We start from the raw sequence: 14,832 nt of genomic DNA on the forward strand, positions 1-14,832 counted from the left end.
AAACAGGTGAACATACTTGGGTTCATCCCCGTGTGGAAAAAGAATCAAGAAAACTTTTCCAAGGAGGTTGAAAAACATTTTCCATTTTGACCTATTTAATATTACTAGTGGGTAGAGAGCATTTTCAGAGCCTTAAAAAAAAAAAAAAAAAAAATGTCTTTTTACAGCATCATCTTTTTACTATGTGAAAAAAGCTGGACAGCAAGACAGCTACCTTAGCAATTAAAAACATCAGCAAAACTCTAGCTAAGTGTGTTTCAAATTCAGCTCTATTATGTGTCAAACTCCACCAAATTATATGAATCGCCTTTTAACAGCCAACTGCTTGCTATCTAGCTGCATAGCATCCTGGCACGTTTATGAGGACACATAGTGAAAACCAGGCATTTTAAGGTATTTCATGCCATTTTTTCAAGTCAACAATGAAATTCAATACTCTTCAGCAGCTGTTACTTTCCACAGTGGTAATACCAGCAGTCATATGGTCTCCACAGACACTAGCAATGTGTACAATTATTACATTGCTAATGCAATTGCAAACTAAAAACGATGTCCGAAGCCTTTCAACGTACTTACTCATGACAATAAGAAACAGCTTTTTAGTGGTAAAGATGGAGGTACAAGTTGGACAGTTCAGACACAGAAACTAAGGGCTGGAAAATTGTGCCTCTGCTCAATACTCATTGTTTACTACACAGAACACCGAGCTGTGATGTGTGCCATTATATTATACACAGTTGGTAGAAGAGGTAGAAAAATTCCCCAAATTCTTATCAGGTTTCCTCATTTTAAAATTGGTCCTTTTAAGACCCTGCACTGAGGTATCTAATTAAAAAAAAAAAATGCAGAAGAGATTAAGAAAATATCCCCTCTCCAACAATACTGAGCTGATCCACTATTGTTCATCAAGTTGCAATCAGAGGCTTTGAGCTCTAAGAGAAAACCAATAGGAAGAGAGATAGGGGAGATATTTAAGAGGACAGAATAAAAAAAGAGAAAGGAGTAGGCCATGTGTACCTAATATATATGTACACGTGGAAAAATAAAGGACCAACGTGGTGAAACTCAATATTTAGGACTACAAGATCTTTGCAGACTTGGACTGATAGAAAAGATATATGGAAGTGTAGTTATCTTGGTTTTGATTCTCAGAAATGTGAACATCTGCAGGCCATTTTTTGGTGTCTAAACATGAAAATCTAATCTAGAGAAACAAACCAACCGAACAACAACAACTAAAAGCACAAAAAAAAAGGTTTTGTTTGTACTTTGCTGTATTCTTGTCTTCAAAGCTAATGACCTAACCAAGTAGAATGGAAAAGAGGTGGGAAGAGAAGCAAAGGAACAGAAGGATGAAGCAACTAGTCATGGTGCACGTGGACCCTGGGTTTCCAGATTCCTGATGTAGTACCTAGATGCACCCCTGTCTTGGGGAGGTCCCACTATTCCACTGATCCATGTGAGAGCTGTTGGTAGAAAGTGCTGGAGAACTGTCGAGTGTTGTCACTGAAGCAGAGAGACTGAAAGCCTGAAAGAGAGACTTAAGAGACTACAAGAGGGTGAGCATTTATGGAGCAGAGAATTTTGTCTCAACATTTCAATATCACAGTCACAAGTTTTGTTTGAGTGACTGTGGACCATGTACAAATGCATCGTTTGATTTGAAACCAAGATCATAGAATCACAGAATGGTTTGGGTTGGAAGGGATGTTAAGGATCACCCAGCTCCAACGCCCTGCCATGGGCAGGGACACCTCCCACCACACCAGGTTGCCCAAAGCCCCAGCCAGCCTGGCCTTGAACACCTCCAGGGATGGGGCATCCACAGCTTCTCTGGGCAGCCTGGGCCAGTGCCTCACCACCCTCTGAGTGAAGAATTTCCTCCTAACCTCTGATCTAAATCTCTCCTCTTTTAGTTTAAAACCATTCACCCTTGTCCTATCATTATCTGCCTGAGCAAAAAGTTGCTCTCCATCTTTTTTATAAGCCCCCTTTAAGTACTGAAAAGCTTCAATGAGGTCTCCCTGGAGCCTTCTCTTCTTTGGGCTGAACATCCCCAGCTCTCTCAGCCTATCTTCAGAGGAGAAAAGATATGAATAGTTTGGTTTTTTTCCCTAGATAAATCTTTCCAGTGATCAATTGCTTTTACTTGTTAAAAAAATGGGATATTATTTCTAATCTCTTTTTGTCTAGCTTCAGGTTCAGTGTTTTTACTTTTCCAGATGAAGAGCTGTATACAATTGGTGATCTCAATACACAATGATCATATTTTTAAATCTTATCTTTGATAAGCAATATTTGAAAACTTACAGACTGAGCTTTCTGAGCCTCTTTTTTTCTCATGTTTTCTGACCTTAGACTCTTTCTTGTAATCCTTCCCTGAGCCCATTTTGTGTTTTTCAGTACTGTTTGTGAAGAGACAAAAAAAAGAGAAAGAATAGTGAAATAAGACCTGAGGCACTGCCACTACGGATTTGAAGTAATTCTATCTCCTACTTCTATTTGATATTTGCAGGTATAAGCACGGAGGAATTACATTGCTGTCTTGCATACAGCATCAGAGGGGAACTCAGCTTCTTTTGATTATTTGCTGTGATTCTTATCTCATTTTCAGACTTGTTGAATTCACACTCTCATCAATACTTTCTCTGGGTCAGGATCTTTGTATGGGGTTGAACTTAAAAAAAACTATATTATTTAAGTAAGCACACCATATATAATCTATCCCATTATGATTTTTGTATCTGTAAGTTTTAGTTTTATGATTCAAAAATATTTAGTAAGACAATTGAACAGCAATGGGCCAAGAACAGATGTCTTGTCCCTGCCAGATAATTATTTTCCCATTTACTGTTTTTTCTGTGAGACTTACTACGTAGCCAAGTTCCAGATAATATGGGTAATGTCAATCACATGTTCTGTGGTGTATTTTTCAAGTTTCAATTTGTATTTCTAGAAATTGTTATGAGAAGTGGTCAAATGTAAGTGCTGACTTTTTTATCTCTTGTGTGAAAAATACTTTTCCTTTTTTGAAAACAAAACAAAACAGAATTTTATGGAGAAAAGATACTACTCTGAAAAAATTGAGAATCTCTAACAGCCACTTTCTGTAATAAATGTAGCAAATTCAGGGGCACTCTATTTTTTTTTTTTTTTTAATGTAAATATAGAGTATTCATCTCTTTTTTTTTAATGTTCAGCCTATTCAAGGAGTAAAGCCATGCAACAACCCTGGAACCAATATCTGCAAACTGGTGTCATCCATAACTTTGACTATAACTTTGCTCACTCAGCAGTTACAAAGTCTGTGTGTCTATGGGCTAAACAGACTCATGTTAATGTGTACACAGCGTTATTTCAGCATACAATTATAACTAATTATTTAATATGTTCTCATTACAACTTGAACTTGGGAGTACAAAGACTAAGGCTTCAGAAATATAAACTGATCTTGTATAATGCATATTGCATAGCCGATGATTTTCTTGAGCTACATTAAACAATCTCACGTGATAAAAGGTATTTTACCTTCTTTCTTTTCTTCTGCTTAAGTACCTTTAAAAAGAGAGATTACAGGAAGGAAAAAACGTATTCAAGGACAAGTGATTTAGAGAAGGTAAATACTGTTTGTGTTTACTCTATAATGAGGGCAGGAACTAAATCTATGACCCAAGGTAGCAAGGAAATCCCCTTTGTGAGCATCCACTGATTCTCAGACTTCTAAAATGCAGACCTTTTGTACAAAGAGATGTAAAGTAAAAGTATTTGAAGGGGGTGAGGGAACAGACTTGTTCGGAAAAAACACATGAGAGTGAGGTGGATCATACTCAATACGACAATTTATTTTCAAGAGAGGAAGTTTCTTAAAATGAGATGTTTAATATTTTAGCAACTATTAATCGTGTCTACATTTTTAGACCACAAATGAGAGAATTTGCTTGTATTTGCTCCCCTAGTTATAGAAAATAGCCCCATTGTAATAGTCCACCATAGAAAGACACTAGAGGCCTAGGTTTAACCTAAAAGAAGCACCTTTCCTGATGCCAAGTTGATTTACATGCTCTTGCATCCCGTGCCTAATGACAAAACACAGGCAGCTCGAACCTGAAACCCACGAGCTATTTTACAGTGCACACCAACACTAAACAATACTTCAAGGCTTGAAAATGAGAATGCTTCACCCTAATCCATAACAAGGAATTTGGGGACAGCACAACACATACCTACTGCATTTTATAACACATGCTTACACCCTCAAAACCTGTAGGACTACTTTTGGCTTAGACCCGAGACTTTGTGTGTAAGTTAGCTACACCAAGGCACGTTTCCATGAATATATCAAACTGCACCAATTACTTTATGCTGGTACTATGTAGGTCTGATATATTCTGTAGGTTCGCATCAGACCGATTTCCTAGTGAGCGAAGACAGTCCCTCTTGCTTCAGTACACCGAGTCTCAATGCTAACATGCTGATGGCCTGAGAAAAATGATGTCTCTTCTGATGCAACGCTTACGTGTTGGAAGATCAAATACTGCTGAGCTCTGCTTTGCCTTGCCCCCTCCCTGTGTCTGACCCATATGTTCACTGACTCACAAGGCAGCTGGCAGAGGAGACAGCAGTGCATTCACCAGCACTTTGGTACCAAAAATCAGTAAGCCTCCTCTGGCTGTTGTTGGGTCAGCTAACTATAGGAGAAAATTTTATTACTGGTACAGGAATCTAACCCGTAGATCCTGAGAAAAACCTATCGTGATGCTACTGATAATGTCGCAGTTCCTTCCTGGGTATTTCGCTGAAATCATAGTTTTAAAAATGCTTCTGCTGATCTTTAAAGAAAAGCCAGAAAAATTCTCTTGATGTCCCCTTACAACCCCACAGCATGTGTAAAACCAAACCAAACGAACAAAAAATAAACCCTATAAAGTTTAAATTAAGAAGAAAGATTTTGGGGCATTCAACTGCACTGAAAACTAGTTTTCCTCCTGTACCTGCAAAATGAAATGCAGGTACATTTGGGAGTGTTTGTACTGCTGCCTGTTTGACTGGCACCTTCAAATAAATTGTTCATGGTCCAAGTACTCAGGTGTAAACTTTACACAATTGAATTCTAAGTGCAAGGAGCAGGCAAAGCTTGACACCTGCTATATCATGGTTTTAAAAATATCTCTCTGCGTCTGAAGTCCTATCTGCACTATCTGATAACGCTTGCTTATCAGTCAGGATGTTAGCTCCCAAGTCACTCAAACACATGTGAAAATATCCTGTACCCTCAGATTTCTGCGTGTTTTGGTACCTAAAAGAGAAGCTATGTCTTGGACTTAAATTATTTTATAAAGGGTTACAAGAGGACTTAGTTATACTACCCAACAACTCTCAATATTAATCAAAAGTGATTAGCAGCACAAAGCTGTTACTAACATAACAGTCTTTGAGAATGAGGTCAATGGAACATTTAACTATGTCTTTAAACCAAAGCAGGCACCCAACCTCTTCTGTGGGACCGTGTCTAGCCGCTTTATGAACTCATGCCTACTTATCCATCAGTGTACAGCACTTTTTACCCAAACCTACCAAAACACTTTCCCATAGCAAACAGACCTGGAAAAGCTGTGAGGAAAATCCAGTGACGTGTTATGAAGGAAGATGTGGCAGATGGGCAGATCTGTGATTTTAGCTTTCAGTGCTGCACAGCACTGCGATGCCTCCTTTTTATGCAGCGCGAGCAGGACAGGCAGAGACCCGGCCGCAGGAATCTGAACTACCTTATCCTTCGCTTGGGGTGGTCAAATGAAAGTCACATTTCTGGGGCAACATAGTGAAAACTGGAATCTTGCTGCTGACCCTCTGAATGTCCTCAGGACAAAGAAAGGAAATTCTCTAGGGCTGTTAATTTGGAATCTTTCATGAACACTAAATTCACACAAAAAAATTAAGAGGGGAAAAGTCATCAGCCTAGCTTAGCAGAATGACACGAGCTGTACTGAGCAGTGGTAAACCAATACAAGTGTGGAAGTGGGTCTATTTTCAAAGCAGCTGAAAAGGTACTGTTAGAGCACAGCACTAAACATAAGTAATTTATTCTGGTAGCAACTTCAGGCTGCCAAATGCATTTTAAGAAGAATCCCACTTAAAATGCATCCTTATAGCAAAATTTACCAGTGTTATCTAATTGGAAAACAAAAGGAATGAACTGCTGTCTCCTTTTCAAGCAAGAACAGAGCAAGAAAAGAATATTTCTGTTTCATCAAAACAATAAACCTGTAGGTTACAATTGCATTTTCCTGTTTCAGTCTTAATAGGTCAGTGCAATCACTATTATGCTAAGCTCTGGCTTGCTACATCAAAAAAATTAGAACAGACAGGCACCACTTTAAGGTAGTTGGTACAATTTACCTTGACTTAATAAGGTCTTTCTGTGGAAGGATGGCTAGGAGTATAAACAGTCCTACAGATATTTTCACACCTTTCTTTCGTGTTTCATAATACTGTCTTCTTTCATAGAGAAGAAAGAGAGAGGGGGAGATTTAGCTTTCTCAGAACATCTGCTTAGTCTCTTTTGAGAATAACATCCCTGTTTTCATTCTATTAAATGTTAGCAAATATTTTTTTTCAATATTCATCAGGTTCTGATACAGGCAATTACAATGTCTTTCCCAGGTTTTTCATGTCTGTGTGCTCTCCACTCTATTTTATGTGCAGATACATTTTGGAGCCGACATCCTATGTATTTCTTCTCCTGTGCTCTCAGCGGAAACACCAGCAGAGCTCTGCTGGCCCCACACCAGGCCCAATTTGAGGGCCTACTTTTCTAGACAAGGTATCAAACTATTTTAGGCAGGTTGGACAAATGAGCAACAAATGTGCTGTTGTTTTGGGGAACATCACACTTGCCAGTAATGTAAGGGCATTTTAGTACGAGTGTGCGGGTGTCCTTGTCAAAGGAGGCATCCGCTTCTCAGGGCTACTGAGGAAGGTGGCATGACTGGGGGGGAATCTACGCCCAGGACCCTCATCCTCTTGATGGTGTTTTGGGGGCCACTGGACAGAAGATTTCTGTACATCAAGCACTGAGCATCGAGACTGGCTGGGTCCAAAAATCTGGCTTGTAATATCACATATTATTGTATGTATTGTAATTACTTGTAATTAATGTATTATTGTATGTATTGTAATATCACAAAGTATTCCTACTAATTTGATAAAGGAAGCCACGATCGATAGAAACACAAGTAGCTGGATCAGACTCTGAATATTTCTAGAAAACTGGCACCCATTTTACAGACAATTGTATTAAATATTCATACCAAGTTAACACTTCTGAATTGATAGCTTTTCAAAGAGGAAACAAAAATAAAACCAAAATTTGTAAAATGTGCCTATTATCTCTGATTAATTTGTCCCATCTGTTTTGTTCAGAAGATGATCTCTCTGTAAGCATGGTCTTCCATGTATGATTGTTGTCACTGGTACAAACAAAGGAGGAATTTCAGTAAGTACAGTTTTCACAACCCTTTTGCACAAGGGTAAGTGATTTTATAATCTGCATGGCTATATGGGAACTCACAGCTCGTGCACGGTGATTAAAAAGGCAGGTACAGTGTCCCGAGTGCAGTGTCTGAGCTAGCTACTGTAATATTCAGAACAGCAAATGGTAGTTTTGTCTCCTAAAATGTAAGCTCCTCTGATTTATCTATCACTGAGAGAGGAGCAAAAAACACTATTATTCATAATAGGAATATTGTGACTTGAGACTTGGTATGTTGTCCAACATAAACCAGGCAACAAATCATAGAACACAGCAGCCAAATTTTTAAGGAAAGAGTGCTTTCAGCTGAAAGGGAACTGTACTTGCCTTTTTTTTTTTCATCTGGATATAAAACTAAGATTCAACAGAAAATAGGAATAGAAATAAAAATGCAAATATATACACTAACTGTAGCTATATCCTCCGAAATCAAAACATAGGGAAATGTGAAAACTCCTCCTGTGAGATTTTGCAACTGATGGACGCTGTTTTAAGATATGAAGGGGTACTGTCAGCTCATAATTTAGACAACACAAAAATTCATCAGAATGGCTTCTTTTGGTGTCTAGTCCTGTCTTCATGCATGTGTACTTCTGCATGCTTGTGTTTGAGGACGCGTGTGTGGCTTTCAGTTCTTTGCTACCTTTTATCTTCCTTTTTTTTTTTTTTTTGCATGGAAAATCAACACAAACAAACAAGAGAAGAGTGACTGGCACACCTCATGCTGGAAGTCTCTCTCCAGGGGGAAGTGCCTTTGCCCACAGAGCACACCATTAAAAATGGCGAGGCTCTACATGGGAGCACAGGGCTTCCCACGTGCAGCTGCCTGCAGCATCAGGGGCTAATTAATGATGCAAAACGTTGTCTAAAGCAGGAACTTGACTGAAGAGCAATAGATCTAAAAACTCAAGAAATTCCTTGTAAAAGCAAAATAGAACACAGATTTTTTTCCTTGTCCTTCCCCCATGAACATTCAATATGAGAAAATCCCTTTTATTTGTTTGCCTAGTTTCCAGCTGGTTATTCTTGAAGAGCTGTCAATTCTCTCCTTTCCCCATGGCTACATCAATCCCTGCATGGTGAGCACAAGGCAGAAAGGAAACATTTTCACTTTCAAAGCTGGATTCCTGTCCCTGTTAGGGATTTTGCAACTGAAGAATTATGCAGGAAAAGGTAAATCCAGGTCACCCTCGCTCCAGCAGTCCCCAGCTACTGTGATAGCCCCTGGAAGTGACAGTAGTCAGCCTTGAAATTTCTATGGCTAAGTAATATGGCTAGAAGCAATACCATCTAGTATACAGTTGGTATCATATAAATTAATACAGTGCAAATCTTGCTACTTTGCCATTCAAACCTGTAGCTCCTTCATTCCCTTTCAGAAAAGTTGCTGTGCTGATCGATAACTAGGAAATCTGTAAGAACCAGGGAAAACTGTTTGCTTTGTGAAGACTGGTTCTCTCCTGTAAACATTTGCTTTTAAATAACATGGACTGCAGCTGCATGCTAGATGGAGCAAGCCGGCGGAATTGGCTCACTGTAGGTTGACTTGAGAGGGGCAGTCATTTCTGTTCCTATCAATCAGCCTCAAACTCGACCCCTTTCCCACCCAACTTGTGGTCAGCGCCAAGGGACTGCAGGATCAGGATCATTAAGCAGTGCTGAATGGACAAGTCCTAAAGTGAAGCAGAGGGACAGTCAATTGTAGGCAGAATGCAGCAGATTTATATCCACGAGGTGAAAGAAAAATGACTCCTAAATGGGCTGGAGCAGCTGTGAAAGTAGTCTGCCACAAGCAAGGATGAAGCATGGGAATCTCAGAGTAGAGCCTCTTTGCTATCCAGCTCTAAAAGCAATTACCATAGATAAAAGCAAGTTCCTTGCAGTGCAGGCAAACTGACAGGGCTCAAGTCTTAAACAGCAATCCGGTCCCGGGGGAGCTTCCAGGTCACTTACAGACCTACTATCATGGCAGCTTTACTGGCTGGAAATATGAGAGCAGAGCAGGAGTGCAAGAGGCTGTCCCTACAAATGCACAGATGTTGTCCAAAAAGAGGCATTAAAAAGAGGATCCCATATGAAAAATGACTGTTTTGATGCACGTCAGCTGTTAGGGGAATAGAATATAGCCAAGGTTGCTATACGGTAAGAATGAGCTTCATCTTTACAGACCAGAAGTAAAACCCTCAGGCATTTAAATGTTTAATTGAATCCCCTTTTAGCAAGCTAACTCTGATCACGATTAGCGTTCTGTAGTTAATTTCACAGATCAGACCAACTGTTGTGTAATCTCCCAAGCACAATTCTATAAGGCCTAAAACTGAATTATATTTTCGCTGCAAGCACAAACTAATTTTATTTCTCCAATAAAAGATGAAATAATAATATGTTGCATTGTATGGGGAGGCATCTCCTTGGTCTGATGTTATGAATTGGTTTATATAAAAATTAAAAAAAAAAAAAAGAGAGAGAGGATCAAGGTTAAAGTGAAGAAGTGAAGAGACTGGCGAAAATGCAATATCTTTCATTTCTCTAAAAGAAAGTTTTGAACCGTGTGTCTCATGAGCCATGACAGAGAGCAAAAACTGAGAAGATAGAGCAGAGCAAAAGGCTGGACGCTGAAGCATGGAAAGATATATGCTTAGTGTTACTTAGAGAGACAGGTGAAAACAACGGGTGAGCGAACTAGTGAGAATAAAAGTCCAAGAAGATGCTGTTAAAGCTGAAGTGGTCATACTGCAAGAAGGGAGAATAAAGAAACTCCACTTGTGAAAAAATGTAGACCAATAATATAAGTTTATAAGAAAAAGCCATCACAAATGAAACCTTTAGGATGTGGATGGCTGGAGACAGAGCTATTGAAGTTCACTCAACAGGGAAACGGTTAAAGGCATTGTGTGATACCTCCTCTGCTGTCTATGTAGCTCTCTGGATCAGGCTAGCTTGGTGCAAAGTACAGGCAAGCCAAAGCGTGCAGGAGTGCATCACAATCACTAGAGGTAACCTAGACAGCATTAATAAGCACAAACGCTTGGGCTTTACTTGATTGAGCATCAACCAGTTTCTGATCAATCTGCTCCATTTGGGATAGCAGTCTGGATGTTTTGTGTTAACTGCATGTGCTCCTAGACTGCCATCACTTGTACCTTCTCCTGTGATAATGCTAAGAATGCAACACCCATCTGGCCACAACAAGGGCTTTGTTCTCCTCACTAATTTCAAAAGGGCTACTTAGAGGATGGGGCTTGGAAGACCTGATCCCATGCCCCTAAATTCAGTCCTAGGTTTAAAGAACACCACTTACAGCGGCTTTCTGTGCCCAAATTAGCAGAGAATCACATTTAAACAAAAAAAGAAATGTGCTTTAAGCAAGCAAGCAAGCAAAAGGTTCATGAGACAAATTTTGTCTCTTCTTAAACATAAGCAATCTCATGACCTTCAAAGGCCTTTCCCTAAGCTATGGTAATCTGAGGCTATAACGGACAAATCTTATTTACAACAAAGTAATGGGAGGCTGGGAATTGATTTAAGGAGATAGGATTTGATCCAGGGAGTTAGTGGGAAAACAAAGCTGTCTGGCCTTCCTTCCTGGTTTAGTTTGAGTTTGTAGAGCCATCTCCATTTCAGTTCCTCTCATTAAGGAATTTTTCTCATTCTCAGTTTCTCTCATTAAAAATATAAAGTTTAAAAGGTGGCAACTAACTAGAAGAAATTGTGTTTGTACAGTGAATTGAAATCTAACGGCCTCAAGTTTTGCCCTCAATTACATCCACATGATGATATTTGTAACTTTGGTACTAACTGCAGGTACAGAGAGTACCAAAGTAATTTAACTGCAGCTCTTGGGTTTTATCAAAAGAATGAAAGTAGGACGGCAGGCTGAAGTGACCACTCTTTGTTTACCCATGTGTGTTATACCTGATCACTGACAGAAATAAGCTGTATTTTGTACTCTGAACAAAGCCACCATACCACAGAGACAGAAACAAAGCAGCAGACGTTTCCAAAATTCCTCCACATAGTACTATAAAATATGTTGAAGGCAATAATAGTGAGTGAAACAGTAAAAATCTCACTAATTTATTTATTTATTTATTTATTTATTTTGTGTGTACAGGTTAAAAAATAAATAAATCTTTATTTCTTGAAAAGAGACTGAAATATTTATTTGGGAACTTTTTGCTCTCAACTGGAAGCCCATTAAGACTCATGCAAATTGCCCCACCATCCCATCTTCCACTACGGCAGTGCAACCAGGAATTTCATTCCTCTCCTCCTGTTCCTTTACTGTGTGACCATCAGTAGTAAGACACCTGCAGCTTAAGTTTAGATGTGACTTGTAAACCTGTCATTTTCTAAAAAAATTCTGTGTAGTCACTTGTCTTCTAGATCAAGTAGATTTACATGCATGTCTTTGGTAAGTTCCTCTCAACCCAGAAAACAAATATATATTTTTTGTCGCAAATACCTCAGAAGTTTACAGACCCCCAGCAATACTTGTAAACAGCAAGTTTACAAAAAAAAAAAAAAAAAAAAGGACATTTTTCAGATCAGACAAAAGCTTGGCAATACCTATACTCCTCAAATATGAATCAACAAAAAAGGTACCACTATAAAACTCTTTTCTTGTCTAGTCAGACAAAGAAAAAACGGGTGAAGGTGGTGAAAAAATTGTATTCTACAGCTGGAAAGCTATATTGTATTCTAGAGATGCTTGATCCTCCAAACTCTCTCAGTTATAACAAGCAATTTATTTTCTTCTGTACTATTTCCATGGATTTTAAGCAGATGCTGAATCTAAATACAAAGAGAAAAAATGTCATTCAGAAGTAATATTAAAGCTGAATTCTTCGAAGTTTCTTAGTGATCAGCCTAGCTCGGCTTTTTCTAAATACCCCCCACCATCTTAAATAATAACTAAGACTGTAATATTAAGTAACTGTTTAGTCAAAAGTCAACAGTGTTCCGCTTTTAGCTCCAGAAAACTCTTAGTATTCTTCAGAAACAACAGTTTATTTTTGCTGTTAATGAACAGCTTTGTGCTATTTTCTGTTAAATATTAGGTATTACCTAGTTCTTCCTGTTCTTTTTGCTCCTTGGAGCACCTGCAATTCAACCCTCACTGGTGCAGCACATCAGAATTCTTCAAGAACAGCTGTTGTCAGCTTTGAATAACATTGTTAAACAAAACAAAACAAAACAAATTGACAAACAACCAAACCAAAAAAAGCCTTCCAAACAAAACCCTGCCTATCATTTAATTCGTCTCCTGCATGTACTGAAGGACTCCTGGCTGTTGTCCTGCCTTTTCAGAGCAATGGGTGTATGCCACACTGACAAGTAAATTTGGTCTTTGCAACCCTCTCAACTCATGCAACCACTTTGAAAGGGGGTGGGTGGGGGGGGGGAGTTGATTTATCATGCTAAATAAAGGCGTTTTCTGAAGGATTAATTTTGCATATTTTAACTTTGCTGGATGAATTTTCCCATCGTTCTGGGGGTTCCATTTATACCTGCTACCAACTCGCAAACTGTGGAATGTATTGCACATGCATGCAAGTCCTCCTCTCACTTCATACTTTTCAATGGTATGTGCATTCACGTTTGTTATGGCACTTGCACAAAGGTTGCTTTAAATGACACGTTGCCTCATTTTCCTTTCCTTGCTTATCTTTCTGAAGAAAGAATAATAGCAATCTGTGATCTTCAGTTGCTAATTTTTGTTCAAGCAAACTAGACTTCTCTTGTGAGGCCCTTCTCTTGTACAGCCCCTTTATGCCACCTCCCTCTTGGTTACAACGAAGAGCTCTCCTCGTATCAGGTCTGGCATTGCACCTAGTGGTCTGCTCTCTTCTTTGTCTGCCCATGGAAAGGACAAATGATACTGAAGCTAATGAACCACTGGTATTTGGACCTTATTTTGTGTCTCCTATTATACATTGGACCCAGTTTACAACAATGTCCAGATGGGAAAAATATAATTCACGGGCTGCAGTGCCCTTTTTGATAATTGCATGATGGAGGTAGGCAAAAGAACGGATGTTATTTAGCCCTTAGCAGACTGTAACTTCTGCAAAAGTTCTGCAAAAAAAAAAAAAAAAAAAAAAAAAAAGCTCTGCATCAAGCTTTTCTTTACTGCAGACCTGGTAAAGCAAATAACTTTTTTTTTCTTTTTTAATAGTAAGTTGCTGACTCTTGTTTCTGAACCATGTAATATGGATATTCTAGTTTGTGATGTTACTACCAGTTGCCACTGCTGTTTGTGTGGCAACATAGCTGAAGTTTCTTTTGGTTTTGTTTCCCACAGTTTGGTAACCAATTCAATATTTCTAGGAAGCCCACAGCCCGGCTGTCAGACTTGGGAAAGGGGCTACAAAAGCCAGATATACTACATAAGGTTGTGTATCACATAAATTGTGAATGCAGTGTCATATGTACAGACTCTGCCAGATGCTGACTTGTTTTCACTGTTCACTACACATTTGGTCTGAACAAGACAGTCTCATTACTTTATGTTTACAAGCCTCTGTTTTGTAGGAGAGTGAAGCAAGGACATAAAAAAATAGTACCTTACTTTGCTTTGGACATACTGAAGATTGCTTTAAAGAGAAACTCATTCTCTGTGTGTAAAAATGCAGATTGAATATGGTTTTACTTTGTACCTACCCCAGTTTTAATATTGCCTTTATATTTTAAAACACAAAAGAGATGTAGAGTTGCAGGCCTTATGTAAAATTCATCGCAAATCTTCAAAATAGGTTTGATATGGCCAGTGACAAATGATGTCCCATAAAGCGCTGCATGACTATTTTTAACATAGCTCTCATACATAATTTCTCCTGCACTGATTGCCCAGCAATATGAACATGGTGAAATACACGGCATTATAAATGACAGGCTTTCATATCTCCACTTAATCTTTGCTGGACCCATGCTCACTTGACTCCATATGAGAAGCAAATAAAAACAAGTGAGGCTGACAACTGGAACTGTCCCAGCAGCTTAGCTCTAGCCATCCATCTGTATTAATAACTGTTGCATATATGTGGTGACTGGCTGTTAATGGAAAACATCCCAAACATTTCACCTGCCTCACCTTCTCCACCTTTCCCTTCCCTTTACTGGGCAGTAATCTCCCTTTCGGCTGAGTCCCTACAGGCCCAGCCCTCCCCACATCAATACCACCAGTCATTGTGGACTCTACCCCTCATGGTTAGCATGCCCTTGACGCTTTCTTTCCATCTCTCTCTCCCCCTCTCTCTCTCTCTTTCCTTGTTTCCTTCCTTTTCCTTCCTTCCTTCCTTCCT

This window comes from Anser anser, assembly GCF_964211835.1.
Source record: "Anser anser genome assembly, chromosome: 2".
NCBI classification, from domain to species: domain Eukaryota; kingdom Metazoa; phylum Chordata; class Aves; order Anseriformes; family Anatidae; genus Anser; species Anser anser.